General features: G+C 57.0%; 1 protein-coding gene across 2 annotated transcripts in view; it reads right to left on the bottom strand.

Annotated features, from left to right (window-relative positions):
• Positions 1 to 13,054, bottom strand: part of RAI1 (retinoic acid induced 1) — a 131,017-nt gene extending 117,963 nt beyond the window's left edge. The window contains exon 1 of one of the 2 annotated variants that reach the window (XM_075560954.1): positions 12,674 to 13,054. The gene's annotated coding sequence lies outside the window, so the exon portion shown is untranslated. The remainder of the gene's footprint in view (positions 1 to 12,673) is intronic. The other variant, XM_075560952.1, reaches the window with a different exon arrangement.
• Positions 13,055 to 13,774: the final 720 nt, after the last annotated feature.

Here is a 13,774-nt window from a genome sequence, read left to right as displayed (position 1 = left end):
AGCTGCCTACCCTGGCAGCCAGCTGCAGGGAAGGAGGGGGCGGCCATTTCAGCAAGCCCTGCCCCAGGGCCACCCCGCCATTCCTCAAGCCCACCTCCCACCCAGCGCAAGGGGCCCCCAGCCCCCGGCGGCCGGATCAACAATGGCTTTGGGGCCCCCTCTGTTTCTCAGAGTGTAGGGTGCCAGCTGGGTGGAGCGGGAGAATCGACGGCAGCCCGCCCGGGGCTAGGGCTGGGGCAGGGGAGGGGGAGGGGAGCCGAGAGGCCCAGCCCGCCTCCCCTCTCCTTTTGTTCACAAGGCTTGTTTTGTTTGTCAATCAGGAAGGCCGCCCCAGCCTTCCCTGCAATCCCCGGGCTGCCAGGAGATAAGGAGATGAATGGGGCCGCCGAGAGGACTCAGGATGGTGAAGGGGGGCCACGGGGAGCGGACGCATTTCATGCCCCTCACCCACCCAGCTCTCTAACTGGGGGCGGGGGTTGCCAGGTATCCCAGGTCCTGAGGGGTTATGGACTGCTTGAAGAGGAGGACTTCCCAGGAGGGTGCCGTCTCGGTGCACACGCAGGACAAACCTTTCTGCCTGGCGAGCACCCACTTCCGTGTCTTGGGAGCCTGGGTCCAAGCAGGGCTTTCACCGCCAAAGAAAAATAAACACCCGCATTCCATGCGGCCTCCTTCCTCTACCTGCAGAGCAGGCTGCCCTCTCTCCCCGTTCAAATAAAGAAACCCAACACTGATACCACAATCTCCCCTAGGGCCCCTTGACTGCACCCTGCCACGCTGGGTGGCCCAAGAGCAGGTCCTAGCCCCCGCCGCCCCCCTTCCCTTCCCGTTTCTTACAACTCCTGGATAAAGGCATGATTATATCTGCTTGACATAGGAGGAAGCAGGAGGCTCCAAGAGTCACAAACGCCTGCCTCCACGTCTGAAAGACTTCCCACCAGGCTGCAGTTATCATCCACCATCCACGGTTTGCTGCCCAAGGGAAGGGAGGGAGCAGGAGGCAGGTGCAGGCTACCTGGTCTACGGATGTGGTCTTGAATCCTAGCTCTGCCACTTGGTTGCTTTGTGGCCTCAAGCAGGTCACTTAACCTCTCTGGGCTTCAGATTCCTTGATAATCCTTTAAAAAACAAAACAAAAACCCCTCACTGCCATCATCTTGACCCTATATGGCAGAATAGGGCTACCCTTGTGGGTTTCCGAGACTCTAAATCTTGAAGGAGGTATAAAGTCTCATCTTTCTCCCAAGGAGTGACTGGTGGGTTTGAACTCCCCATCTTGTAGCTAGTGACTCACTGGTAATCCACTAAAGGCACCAGGGCTCCCTGAAATCCTTATAGGGCAGTTAATAAAGGAAGGCTTAACAGGGCCCACCCAGTGCCTGGTACAATAGGTATTCATTAGAAGATGGCTTTTCTCCACGCTGCCTTTCCGCATCCAGACAGACATTCACTTATTAGAGGAACCAGGCCCACCTCTGCTTCCAGAATGTGTGTCTGCCGCTGTCTCTGTCAAAGGCCCTCTGGAATGTTCCCGCTTCCAGGCTGAGCTCCCCTGGCTCCTGCTCTGCTCTGAGAGACCAGGGTGGCCTCTCGGTTTAATTAGCCAGGGCTAGGGCCCCAGGGGACAGTGTTACCCCAAGGAAACAAAGCCAACTCAGCCCACATCCTGCTGGACTCAAGAAGAGAGAGACACTCATTTAAGTCTGATTTGGCAAAAATGTCTGTTTTTCATGCTATTTTGGGCCACAGTGGGGATTTTCGGTGCTTGCCTCAAAAGTGTCATAGACCAGATTCCTTCCCACCTCCCCAACGCCTATCTGTATTTGAGATGAGAACGACTGTTTTTGCCTTTCTGTTCTCCCACCTGCTTCTCTTCCCCACTCATCATGGAGATGCACATGAGAGAAGGGTGGAGGCTAGGCCCTACCTGCCAGGAGCCTCACCCAGGCCATCCCACCTACCCACTTCTGCAGGTGCCTCTCCACGGGCTCTGTAGCTAGGTCCCTGTTCCGATTGAATTGTGCCCCTCCAAAGTAGGTGTCGACCTGACCAGGCCAGACTCTCAGGATTATGTCATTATCCCCCATTTTTGTGATCTGATGTAATGATTCCATGTGTAAATCAGACCGTTTATGGTGTTAATGAGGCAGGATTAGTGGTGATTCTGTCAATGAGGCAAGATATAAGCTACAGAATTAGGTTCTACCTCAAGTAGATCTCTTTTGAGATATAAAAGAGATGAACGAAAGTGAGCAGAGATGGAGGGGCCTCTGCTAAGGTCAAGAAAGAGGGGCCTGGAGTAAAGTGTGTACTTTGGGTTGGGAGGGAGGGTGTGATTCTTGTGCTGGGAACTTTCTAGAGCCATGAGTCACAGCTAGAGAAAGCCCTCCCCTAGAGCCAGCACTCTGAATTCTGGATTCATAAATGGTGAGAGAATACATGTCTGTCTGTCAAAGCCACCCCTTTGTGGTATTCCCTCATAGCAGCACTGGATCACTAGGACAGTCTCTTGCCACAGAATGCTGGGAGCTATAGTTCCCTGAAACCAGGTGTATTCTACTCTGAGGGAGGAAGACGGGGCTTTCTACTCCCATGAAGAGTTACAGCGCTACCCTGTCCTGTAGGGTCGCTATGAGTTGGCTAGTTTGGTATTACTTGTAGACACGGCTTCCTTTGTCCCGAGTCTCCCCACCACACCTGTTCACCTTCTGCCTCTGAGGTCTTCATTGGCTGAGCCCTTCGACGCCGCCCCGTGGGACTCCCGAAGGTGGAGCCCTTTCCCTCCCTCTGCCACGCTGCGTTTCTCTCCCTCTGGTGTCGGCTCACCCATGCGGCCAAGGTTTCAGAGGGCAGGGGCAGCATCTGCCTGGTCACCGCTGACTCTCCAGGACAGGGACTGCCCCCACTGTTGATGTGTTTGATCAGATCACTTGTTGTTGGGCGCTGTACTGCCTACTGTAAGATGCTCAGTGGCATCCGTGGCATCAACTAAATATATGCCAATAGCCCCCTACCCCCTCCCCCAGTGGAGACATCCAAAAATGTCTCTTCTAACCCTGGTATGTGTGTCCACACTCAGCTCCAACAGAGCACCCTTTGGATGGCTGGCCGCAGGACTCTTCCCCGCGGGTAGAACGGGTGATTTCTATTTTACCTTTTATCATAGTTGAGTATAAATTTTATGTTCCCAATCAGATAGAAGCTTCCAGAAGTCAGGCCTAGCTTTATGCCAATGCGGTCCCGCTGGTAAGGTTGTTTTTCTCAAGGAGTAACTGTGAAGGTGTGGCACCCACCCCACCACACGCCCGATCACTGGGTGAGCCTGTGACAGGGACTACACGCCTCTGGGTCTCCGTGCCTCTGTACTCTTCAAATGGGGGTTGCCTGTCATTCGTTCAGGCTGCACCCCTCTAGCAAAATGCTCTACAGACGCGCTCACCTTTAATCCTCTGAAAAAGGGCATACAATCGGAACCACTCTTCCGCCTACCCACTTGATAACCAAGGACACTGAGGCCCAGAGAATTTGAGGGGCTTGCTTAACAACACGCCGGGAGGAAGCTCCATCAAAAACCATGCCCTGCTTCAGGGCTTCCTATAACCAACGGTCTTCTGTAAAGTTAGGCCCAGGCAGAGCTAGACTTTCCCAAATCAACAGTGCCCCCGACTTCCCCGACCCCCACCCCATGATCCCTGCTGGTGAGCTCAGAGCTGCCAGAAGTCCAAGGCAGGACACAGAAACCCCCTTAAAATAAAACCAAGTACTGGAGCTCCAGAAATCCACTTGCCTCAGTGGCAGGGCTGAAGGCAGCCGGTCCTTTCCTGGCACCAGACCCTCCCCCATGTCCCCAGCACTAAGTTGCCCAGTAGACTCCTGCAGAGCAGGAATCAAAATGGCAAGGAGGAGGTGCTCTTCAGGAGTGCTATCTGCCAGGCAGTGCCTTTTCCAGGACTTTGTAGGGGTTAAGGCACCTGCGAGGGCCTGTAAAAATGGCTTGGGGGTAGGGGTGGAGGGTGTCTGACTTCTAACCTCACAGGCCAACGCCTGTGAGGCTGAGGGCAGGCTTGCCTGTACCCCCAACCCTTTCCCCAATTCCAACACCAACTATCTGTCCCACAGCTTTCTCTACTGCTCCGCTAGGTCGGAAAATTCATTGCAATGGCCACAACCGAGTGCGCAGGATACTCAGGGTGCACTTTGCCAGTGATGGCCTGTCAGCAGTGCCCACCGGCACACCCAGGTCCCTGGTGTCTCTTGGCCCCTTGGCCCATGCCTATGTAACACTTGGAGGGATAGTTACAAAGCTTTTAGCTCCACAGGTAAACGCCCAAAGGCCCTCCATTCCACCCCTAAGCCTGGGTCCAGAAGGCGCTCAGCGCTGGCTCGCTGTGTTGGTCAGCAAACCTAGCCTTGACCCTGCCTCCCCTTTACATGGCCAGAAGCGACCCCTCTGTCAGCAAGCCTCCTGCCCAGAGGCACTCAGCTTTTTCTTGCTCTGTGGGTCGAGAAGCCCACTACACCATCTCGAGCTCGTGGTTCTCCTGTCTCCCTGCAGCTGCTCCTAGCCATCTCTCACCGCAGTCTCTGTGCCTCCGCTCCCTGTTTCCCGGGTCAGGGCGGTGCCCCGCACAGGTTCTTAGGTTCTTGTGGTACTGAGCTGCCCCTGTCTGCCGCTGAGAGGGTTCGTGTTAAACCAAGCAGGATGACAAAACAAACCGATCCTTTCATTAGGGTTCCGGACATCGTCGTCCGGTCCCGCTCCACAAGGAGGTTACCTTGACAACTAAGGTGCCCCTGACCCAAGTCATGGGATCTGCAATTGCCTCGTGAGCCTACGAAAGCTGGACACTGAATATGGGAGACCAGAGAAGAATTGGAATTATGGTGGTGCTGAAGACTATTACATATGCCACGAACTGCCAAAAGAACAAACAAATCTGTCTCGGGAGAAGTGCAGCCAGAACGCTCCTTAGAAACGAGGTGGCGAGACTTGGTCTCACGTACTTTGGACTTGTTATCAAGAAACACTAGCTTCAGGAAAAGGATATGATGCTCAGCGAAGCAGAAGGTCAGTCAACCAAAAAGAGAGCAAGACTGTCCAGGAGATGGGCTGGCCACCATCATGGGTTCAAACACCCCAAAAATGGAGAGGACGGCGGGGGACTGGGCCTTGTCTCTGTTGTGCATAAGGTGACTGCACCAAGCCACAGCCACAACCTCACAAAGGTGCAAGTTATCCAATCTCTTCAGTGGGTCGCAAGCGCCTGACATTTCCAGTGTCTTGCCAGGGGTGGGTCAAATGCTGAGCTGCTCACTGAAGGATGGGTGACTTAAACCTACCAGCTGCTCTGAGAATGATGTTCCCATAAAGACGTGCATCCTCAGAGACCCCGTGGAGCTGTCCCCTGGGGGCCACTGCGAGTCACACGCGGCTGAACGGCAGTGGGTCAGGGGCGAGGAGCATGGTAGGAAACACGAGAGCTATAGCTTCTCCGGCTTCACAGGTGAGAAAATGGCGTGCAGCAGATGATAAGGAAGTTGCTCAGCTAGTAACAGGCAGAGCCAGGATCTGAACCCAGTTAGCCAACCTCCAAATTATGAGCTTGTAGCTGTTGTACTAGCTTAGAATTGTATCTCACGCCTGTGGCTCTGTTCCCAGGACCCAGGTGCACATAAGATGCCCAAATACAATTTACGAATGAATGAAGAAACGAATGTGCTATCCTGTCACAGTCACTGTCCCTGGGCCCCTAAAGGACTGGGTGCTTTCTTGGGATCCACCTGCACCGCTGGGGCAGAGTCACTTTTGAAATAGAAACGACGAGTGTTTTCCGTTCTGCTTCCATGAGTTGCAACTGGGGCCTTGGAAGCTCCTGTGCAGCCATGCGAGGTGCAACTACGGATCGCCCCCATCAGGAGGAAAGAAGAGTGGGAGGGCAAAAGACACAGAAACAGTGAGTCCAATGGGCCCACGGACCGTGCGCACATCAGTCTCCCCAACCCTGAGTCCAGAAGGGCTGGGAGATGCCTGGCTCCCACGACCAACTGCTCCCAAAAGGATCGTCTTAGATGGTCCTAGATACAGTGGGATAAAAATGTGGCACAGAACCCCAAATCACAAAAAAGACTAGGCTCACTGGTCAGAGACTAAGGGAACCCCTAACACATGGCTCTGTAGGTTTGCAACAAAACTCACCTCATTAAAAATAGGAGCCCTCGTGGGGTAGTGGGTACAAGTTGGGCTGCTAACTGCAGGGTCGGCAGTTCAAAACCAGCAACCACACTGCAGGAGAAAGGTGGGACTTTCTACCCCCATAAAGAGTTTCAGTCTCAGAAACAGGGGCAGTTCTACCCTGTCCTGTAGGGTTGCTATGAGTCGGCATCGACTCGATGGCAGTGAGTTTGGTTCGGTTTGGGTTTTCATTAGAATAATCAACCATTGGAGCTCAAAGGGCAGCATGTACCCAAGGGCGGAGGGTTAGGAAAGATGGAGGAATAGACACAGGAAACACAGGGCGGAAGTGAGATCAGCAAGGGTGCACTGGGGATTGTAATGGATGGGCTGAAACAAAATGTCTACACATTGTTGAATGTAGCACTGATGCCCCTTTCTGTCAACCTTTGCCTGGTGAACAATAAAAAGTTATTAAAAAAACAAACTCTAATCAGAAAACGAGGCATTTTCACTTGCCCTGCTGTGTAGCAAAGACCCGTCCAACCCACCTGCCCTGACCTGGATGGGAGAGAAACCGGCCCCTAACTTCTTATTCCGGTCAATGTCATTCAAGGTAAGGCTTAGAGCATAGGAGCGGAGGTTCCCAAATTCATTTGGCCTCCCACATTGCCCCAGGTTTCAGGGGGGGAAAAAATTACCCAGAGCGCCACTAACAACGAGAAACTTTTACACTATAATCCATCTGGGATAAAGTGCAAGTATCTGCTTGTACAGCCCCTGGGTCTGTCCAAGGAGCCCTGGTGGCACAGTGGTTACCAGGTGGCTGTTAACCGAAAGGTCAGCAGTTTGAAACCACCCGCCTCTCCGAGGGAGAAAGATGAGGCTTTATACTCTCATAACAGGGTTACAGTCTCGGAAACTCACGGGCGGTGCTACCCTGTCCTATCTGGTCGCTATGGGTCAGAATCCACTTCAAGGCAGTGAGTTTTGGGGTGGTTCCAGCACACAAACGCCACCAGGGGGCAGTACCGACCATTTAAGAAGCAGGGGTTTAGAAGTAGGTGGCACGGGTCAGCAATGGTGAATGCACATTCCCCCAAACCCCCAATCCCTGCAGGGAGCTGCCATTATGCAGCCCATTTTAAAGATGGGAAAATGAAGCCCCTCAAGGAGTGGCTGGGTTCCGGATGAGTTGGAATCCACTCAACAGCACTAGGCTTGGGTTGGGTTTGGGTTTGGCCTGACCCCAAAACTTGTGTTTAAGACTTCAAGGTCTAGGGCCTCTTGGCTTTCCTGGTCAAAAAACACGCCAACACCGTCATCGCATTGGACGCTGGCAACAGTTAGCAGTCCTGTTTCCAACAGTATTGAACACTGAGCTCAGAGAGGCAAAGCGCTTGCCCAAAGCCGCAGCCAGAGCCCCAGCCTTCTCCTGGCTACAAATTCAGGGCTCCATCTACTGCCCTGACTCTACTGATATAGGCCCCTCTCTCCGAGGAGGGAGCCCAAGCTGGAAAAGTTCCATTTTCTCTCTCAGACCCCCCAACACCAGGCCTGGGAATGCTCCGAGCCACCCTTTGCTCTGTCAGCCCTCTCCACTGGATCCTGTGTTTTCTTACCCCTAAGGAGTGAGTGATGGACTCATCAAGCTCCATCATCAAAGGACCCATCTCCCCCAAAGCAGAGAGGAAAAGACTGAGCCCAGAGCAGACAGGGGAAATGTCCCACCAGCCTTCCCATACCATGTCCTTCCCTCTCCCTCCCTCGCCCCAACCTTGCCCTCTTCACCCTCAGGGCCATCGCATCCCCCCATGGTGACTGTGCAGAAATCAGAGCATTACCTAACCCTACACTTGGAGGGCCTCAGCAGTGGGCTGAGTGCTTGCTCATCTTGTGCAGGGGTTGGGGGGAGGTGTAGCATGGAGGGGCCTGAAGATGTGAGCACACAGTGCAGGTGGCAGAACACCCAGAGAATGCCTGCTGAACACGGTGAATCAATGTCCAGCATCACTCACCCCAGTCTGCCTGGTGACCTTACTCCGACTGGACGTCCATGATTTGCCACAAGGATTTCTCCTTCTCTCCCTGCACCCCACCTCCCTGAGTTCCAGGGCTCTCTCTTCCCCTATCGTGTTCTCTCTCTCTCTCTCTCTCTCTCTCTCTCTCTCTCTCTCTCTCTCTCTCTCTCTCTCTCTCTCTCTCTCTCTCTTTCTCCTCCCCTCCCCTCCCCTCCCCTCCCCTCCCCTCCCCTCCCCTGGCTCCCCATCACACACATTTCACAGGGATTCAATAACCAGTAGAACAAAACCTGCCCTTTCCCAGCCAAGCCCCAGCCTGTGCCTGAAGCCCCTGTCACCCACCCTTCCTCCTTGGTGTCATATTCCAACCTCAGCGCCCCAGTGACCCACCGGGGAACTAGAAGCCTGCTCAGCCCTGCCTTGAACCTGTCTCCTCAATCCCCAGGAACAGGATGAGCCAGTTTCTCCTCAGCCCCCTCTGGGAACTCTCTAGGCAGCCAGCCTGGAGGATGGGCCCCCCCAGCCTGGGAGGGGAGGGGAGGGGAGAGGAAGGGGAGCCTCCTGGCCTTGCTGGGCCTGACTCAGGCCCAGATCCACTGATAAGAATCAAGCCCCCTTCTCCCCACCCCCGGCTGGAAGCCCTGCATCAGGGTCCCCTGTGTCTTGGGCCTCAAGCTTGGGGCTGGGAGGCCAGGAGGAAGACACAGCCTGGGGGAAAGGACACTGACTGAATTACCAATGACCAGGGATCCACTATGTGTGGCAGTGTAGACAAAGGGAGGTGACTCATCCTGCCTCGGGGTCAGAGAGGGTGAAGCAGGCGTCTGTTTTGGACTAGGGAGGAGGGGAAGGAAGGTGAAGGGCATTCTGGGTGGAAGGAACCAGCTAAGCACACAGAGGCAGGGGTGTCCGGGGCATTCTGGAGGGGAAGGGGCCTTAGCAGGGGCAGAGCAGGCAGCAGATGGAAAGGCAGTGAAGGACTGAGGGCCTGCGCCTGGACACAGTAGGAGTCCTGCTCAGTCTGAGACAGGCCTCTGAGGATGGGGCCAAGACAGAAGCAGGGAGGAGGCCCGGGACACCATCATCTCATCCCTGCCCTTCCTTTGGAGCCTAGGCCTGTCCTACAGGCCACAGCAAGCAAACTGTATCAGACCCTGCCACCAAAGAAGTGCTCGCTCACTGCCCAAAGCCCCTCTCCAGCGAAGGCCCTCTCCTCTACCAAAGACCCCCCCATTCTGGCCAATATGAGGCACACTCATCCCTGCGCTTTAAGTCCGTTTTTTTTCCCCCCAGCCTCTCTGACCTGAATTACTTACCCATCTCCTCTCTCAGGAGCCTCATCACCACTACCCCCTGTGCTCCTAGAAGCCCTACCTGGTGTTTCCACTCTGGCCCCAGCCCCAGGTCCAGCAACAGCTCCCACAAGAATGCCTGTCTCCTTGGTTACTATCTGGGTCTCCATCACCCACTGGGCCATGACCTTCCTGGGGGCTGGGGCCTTCAAGCACAGGATTTAGAAAACAGTGGGTCCTTGAAAGGCATGCCTGCTTCCCTGGGCCCAGAGACTGCGGGCTCTTCTTCCAGGTAAGTGCTGCAGGCTAGTCGTGCCCAAGCCTTTCCCCTCCCCTCTGCCTGCCCCAGGAGGCAATAAACATTCAATCACCCTTAGCCACAGTGAGGGACACACATGGGCTGCCTGGGAGGGGTGACAGTAAAAACAAGGGTGGAGGCAAGACCCAAAGCTGATGTCACAAGTGGGCAAGGAGATGGGGAAACTGAGGCACCAAACATAAATAATGTATGTAGTACAAGGTGGGGTCCAGAGTCATCCCAGAGCCTGGGCCTCAAGAACCTCATCTTGTGACTTCTCTAGGACAGAAAAGGAACCAGGGAGTGCAGTACAAAAGTTCCATGAATTCTCATTTGTGGGGGGCAAAGCTGTGTTTGCATGTGTGAGACACATACATAGATCTGTATTGAGTGGCAAACAGACTGGAAGGATCCATCCAGTCTGTTGGCTGGTGTGCTTGATCGGTGGGGAGAATGTGAGAGGCAGGGAAGATCCGAGGGGACTTGTAGTTTTACTCTATGATTCTGGGTTATCTGCATTTTTCACAAAGAGAACATAGCTATGTGTCGCTTACATAATTAAAAAAAGAACTTGTTAGGGTCCTGGTGAAAATTTATAGAATGACTAGGTTTATTTTCTCAGCGGTTTTGTTGTTGTTGTTGTTTTTTCAAATGCTGGGTATGACCCATTCATGAGCTGGGAAATCAATAGTGGGTCATAACTAGTGATTTAAAAAAAATAATAATCAAAGACAGGGCAGACAGGATCAGAGGCCAGCAGACATCCTAGTGGAAAGAACTATTTCAGGAAACTTTGCTTCAGTTCCCTATGTAGGTGGGATCTGAATAGTGACCTCATTTGCTGCAGATGAGTCAGGAGCTTTAAGGCCAGTGGTCTAACTTTGGGGGGGGGGGTCTACAAGGAATAGCAAGCACAGAGTCCCAGCCTTTGGGGACCGACCATGGGAGAGAAAGATGGCTCTGGAGTGAGTTCCCTCAGCTTAGGCAGAAGCCAGGACGAACACCTGGGTTAGAAAAGCTCCTGTGCCCACTCCCCTGCTGCCCTCCTGGCCCTGGCTCTTCTTTCCTCTAAAACTGCTTCACAGGGGTGAGGCAGCCCTGAAACCTCAATGGTTGTGTCCACTCCTTGTCCAGAAGGCCACCTCCCCTGGAATCCTAAGGATTCCCCTCCTAGAAGATCCAGGGTCTCATCACAGCCCAAGCTCCCAAGGACAGTTAACTAGAAGATTCCTTTCCTGGGCCAGGATCCCGAGGACCCTGGGCCATATTCCCGAGGTGTCCTCTGGATGTACACGGGCTTGGTCAGTCGGGCGTGGGACCGGAGCTAGTTCCACCTGGGGTAGGCCTGTGCACATCCAGCCTGGCTGATATTGAGAGAATGGGGGTGGGGCGGCGTGGGGTTTGTGGGGGTGGTTGGAGGCGCAGGAAGAGAAGCTGACAGCAGGGCTCCCAAGCCGGGGCTTCCAATCGGCGCTGGCGCCTCCACATCAGAGCTCGCCTAATCCACCCCCCCGCCTCCCCTCCCGGGGCAGCAGACAACTAAAAAAAGATAAAATAAAAGTAATTCCCCTGCTCTGACGTCAGCACAAGGTCTTAACAGCCCAGCGTCGGCATGAAACTGGATTGCAACCAGATGTAATGCCCTTGGATCGGCAACACACCGCTGGGGTCCCCGGGGAGGGAACGAAGGTGGGGGCGGTCCGTTTAGGTGGGAGGGATCCTCGCGGGTCCTGCGTGAGTCCGGAGACGGGGGCTGCTGCAACGTCGGCAAAGGCGCTGCGGACGGGAGCGCGGTGCGCGAGCCCAGTCTCGGAGCCAGGGTGCCCCGCTGGTCCGCCATTCAAGCGCCGCCTCCCCTCCCCCAGGCCCCCAAAAGCTCATTGTTACGTTTGCTTTCATCCATTCAGGGCCGAACCTCCAGCTCCCCAATTAAGGGCTCTCCAGCTGTGGGCACCGCGGGGCCGGGCACTCGGGCCCCGAGCGTGGGCCAGGGGAGGGCCGAGGGCCCGGAGGGGGAGAACCGTTCGAAAGGAAAACGGGCGCCTCAGGAAGCTGAGGCCGCCGCGGCCTCCGGCCTGCTGTTTCGCTTCCCCTGGCTCCTCCTCCGTGGCCCCCGGCGGCGCGACAAAGTCTCCAAATGTCACCTCCGCGCCCCGCCACCTTCTCACCCACGCTGCGCTCGGCGACGTCGCCGTGCGCCCGGCCCCCACGTCCTCTGGCTCGGTCCCCTGCCTGCAAGGCACGGGGCGGTGGGGACGCGGGCCCCAGCAGCCTGCCGCTGTCCAGGGACCCGAGTCTCCAGGACTTGGTGGCCCCGCGCGTCCCCAGCCTGGCCGCCGCTGAGTTTCCCCGGGTCACGGGGCCCGTTTCCTGCCCGAGCGCGCGGCCTGCGCACAGGCCCCGGGGCCGCTGCGGGCGGAGGGCACCCTGGGGAGCCCGGTGCGCCCCATCACGGCCCTCACGGCCTGGTTCCCTGCCTCGGGCGGGACGCCTGCACAAAGCTCCGCTCCGTCCCTGGGGCCGCACCAGTGTCCCCGCCCGCTCCCCACCTCGCACTGGGACACGGGGAGAGGCGCCCCCGCCACAGGCTCTCCCCCCGCTTCTCGCGACCCCACGCCGGTCGGCCGCACAAATTAGCCAGAAGCCCCTCATCCGCGGCGCAGGGCGCCCCCGCTCTGCAGCTCCCCAAACGGCCATCCGGTGACCTCATGCGCCCCCCCCCACTCCGAGCCACACAAAGCAATGACCCCCGCGGACCCCCAAATCCTGGCCGGGCGCGTGCACTCGCCCAGACCACGTCGGACGCCTGGTCCCGTGGCCCCGCCGGGGCGCACCACCCTGCTCGCGCTGGCGGCGTCCCCCGTGCCCCCAGCCGGCGCCCGGGGCTCACCTCGGCGCCGCGCTCACGCGGGGGCCCTGGGTCCGGCGCTGCGTCTTCGCGGCCCGGAGGCCTGGGCGGCCATGGGGTCAGGGAGCGGCGGCCCGGCCGGCCGGTGGCCGGGCAGGGAGGAGGGTGGGCCGCGGCGCCCCTGCCTCGCGCCGGCGTCGGTCCCGGACTGCGCGGCCTCTGCGCTCGCCCGGCGCGCCGGCCTCCGCCTAGCTCTCCAAGCGATCCCTCCGAGCGCAGCGCAGCGCAGCGCGGGCGGGGGCGGCGCCCGGGCGCGGGAGCCGGCGGCGGGGGACGGGCCCTGGCCGCGCACCGCCGGGCCTGCCTGCGTCCGCGGGTGCCGCGGGGAACTGCGATCCCCGCCGCACAGGAAGAGCGGGCGGGCGGCGCGGGGAGGGGGCTGGGAGAGAAAAGTTCCCCAGCAGCCTGGTGGCGGTCGCCGGGGCCCAGGCGCCAGGTGAGCCGTGCGCGCCCCGACAGCACCCTCTCGCGGCCCGCGCGCCCGCCAGCCTGCAAGGGGAGGAGGTTTGCAAGTGCGATCGTCAGCCCCCCAATGGCCGCAGTTTTCCAGGGCAAGATGCTGGAGCAGGGCGAGGGCGGACACGGGAGTCGCAGGCTGAGGGTTTGAGCCTGTGTTTCCCCTCAGGTGTGTCCGGTCCGCACCCAGCCCCACCACGAATCCTCAGCTACGACCCCCTCTTTACAGGGAGAGCAACATTTTGGATTGTGAAATTTAGAAGGTCTCAACACAGCAACATCTTCAATCCTTTGGGAACAGGGAGCCCTGGTGGGCACTTGGGAATCACCAGCCCCGTGGGCCCTGCTGTCCTGGGGCTGGCATCTCGGTGGGGAGAGGCACATGCAGAAAGAAGATGAATCAGAAATGAGTGCCAGGTAGAAAACTAGCAGGGGAAGCCAGGGAAGCGGGCACCTTGGCTGGGTTCTTGTAAAGGAGGTCTGTCTAGACAGAACTGAACAGCAGGAAGAAACTGCCCTGGGGGAGAAGGGCGTTCCTACCAGAGGGAAGAGCAAGTGCAAGGCTTGTTCATAATTAGAACAGGTAGGGAAAGTTTGGTTCATAATTAGACTAATGAGAAGGCCACA

The sequence above is a fragment of the Tenrec ecaudatus genome, chromosome 10 (assembly GCF_050624435.1).
Source record: "Tenrec ecaudatus isolate mTenEca1 chromosome 10, mTenEca1.hap1, whole genome shotgun sequence".
Taxonomy (NCBI): Eukaryota; Metazoa; Chordata; class Mammalia; order Afrosoricida; family Tenrecidae; genus Tenrec; species Tenrec ecaudatus.
This window is presented reverse-complemented; position numbering and strand designations above follow the sequence as displayed.